The sequence below is a fragment of the Gadus macrocephalus genome, chromosome 2, assembly GCF_031168955.1.
Source record: "Gadus macrocephalus chromosome 2, ASM3116895v1".
NCBI lineage: Eukaryota > Metazoa > Chordata > Actinopteri > Gadiformes > Gadidae > Gadus > Gadus macrocephalus.
In genome coordinates, this window is record NC_082383.1 from 12,981,632 (window position 1) to 12,983,933 (window position 2,302).

Sequence of the window (2,302 nt, forward strand, 5' to 3'; positions counted from 1 at the left end):
GCTGTCTTAAATTAGGTAAATTGACGACGGAAAAAGGAAACATCTTGTAGGCAGGCACACACAAACACAGACATGCATACACAGATACACTCTTATCGGATACAAACACAGATGCACTGACAGAGACACACACTGACATATTCACTCACACACACATACGGACAAACACACACACATTTTAATACTTTTATTCAGATCTTACCTCACATTGGTTGATTGTAAGCTTTATGCCAATACATTTTTATCTGCATTCTTCTTTACGTCGCCCAGCTGGTGGGGGGGCAATGACGTCATTGTTTGCGTTTCAGGCGTCCACACGAATCCTAACATGAAACTGCATAGGTCCGGATATATCTGAAACCACCCTGGGACATGGTTTCAGAAAAGTGCGGTTTCGGGCACCGGATCCGCCGGATCAATCTGGACGGTCGGCCGAAATGCACAAGACTTATGCGGTTTCACCAAAAAATCGGCTCTGTGTGGACGGGGCCTAAGCCCCACACTTGTGAGACTGTTGTGTATTATCAACACTGTGCTTGTGTGAAGTGTGAAGGTTAGACAGAGAGCGATAGAGGCATCCGTTATGGGTGTGGGGGATGTGGGGGGATCACGGCCTACCAACAGAATGTCTACAGACAGAGACAGAAGGGTCATTCCTGTATAATCCTGGCGGAAATGCTTTATTGTTGTTGTTGTCTTTTCACACTGCACACGACTGAAATACACAGTGACGGCCACACATAAAGTATGGCTGACGTCAGAGCAATCAAGCAGTTGAAGTGTATTAAAAAGAATGGAAGATGGATGCCGGCCACGCCAAGCAGCCCACAAGCATGCAAGCGACAGCCCAGTATAGGGGAACACCGCACGCAAAGTATGCAGCACAAAGACTGCAGAGCAGGCAGACGGTGAAACACACTACACCCTGCAGGTCCGAACCAGAGTCTCTGTGCTGTAGAGGCTACAAGAGCTGGTGTTTATACGTGTATAGAGAGATGGGCTGTGTGCATGGAATCATCACACACTTCATACAAAGGCACACAGACACTCACACGCATATAGACACGCACACACATTTTGTGCACACACACGGACGCATACACTCCAACACACATGAACACACACACGCACGCTCGCGCACACACACACACACACACACACACACACACACACACACACACACACACACACACACACACACACACACACACACAAACACAAATACATAGAAATCCATGCACGTGCACGCAAACAGAAGTTTTCAATGTTTGCCAACATGGATCAGTCCAATTTGCAGCCACAAGTCTGTTAATCCCCTATCTAAAGCTGGGGGGATGAAACTGTAAACACCATTCATCAATCCTCTTGCTCTCCTCCACACTCTATCTACCTCCGTCAACCTTCTCTCACTCTCTCTCTCACGCTCCCTTTCCTCAAACACGCTATCTCTCTCTCTCTCGCTCTCTCTCTCTCTCTCTCTCTCTCTCTCTCTCTCTCTCTCTCTCTCTCTCTCTTTCTCTCTCTCTCTCTCTCTTTCTCTCTCTCTCCCTTGCTTTCTCTTCTATTATGCATGCATGTACACATTCAAACATGTACCCACGCAGACAAGCATGCACACATACAACCACACACACCCACTCATGTGGTTGTGTGCACGCCCTGCTACGACATCCAACCACCCCTTCCTTTCCGGGGCACGGCCATTATTGTGTCTGCTCTGGGTCTGGTCTGTGACTGGCCTCTGTCTGCTCTGGGTCTGCTCTGTGACTGGCCTCGGTCTGCTCTGGGACTGGTCTGTGACTGGCCTCGGTCTGCTCTGGGTCTGGCCTCTGTCTGCTCTGGGACTGGTCTGTGACTGGCCTCGGTCTGCTCTGGGACTGGTCTGTGACTGGCCTCGGTCTGCTCTGGGACTGGTCTGTGACTGGCCTCGGTCTGCTCTGGGTCTGCTCTGGGTCTGGCCTCTGTCTGCTCTGGGTCTGGTCTGTGACTGGCCCCTGTCTGGTCTGGGTCCGGTCTAGGTTTGGTTTGTGTTTGCTCAAGGTGTTGTCAGGGTCTGTTCTGGGTCGGGTGTTGGTTTGGTCTAGGTCTTGTCTGCTTCTGGTCCGGCTCTGGTCTGGGTTGCTGGGGGGAGTATTTCCCCCAAATGGTCTGTTGCTTCCATGTTAACAGGATTGGCGTTTAACACACACACACACACACACACACACACACACACACACACACACACACACACACACGGGGGTAACTTGAACATTTTATAATCAATTCAATGAAATCAATCACCCAGACACTCACTCACTTC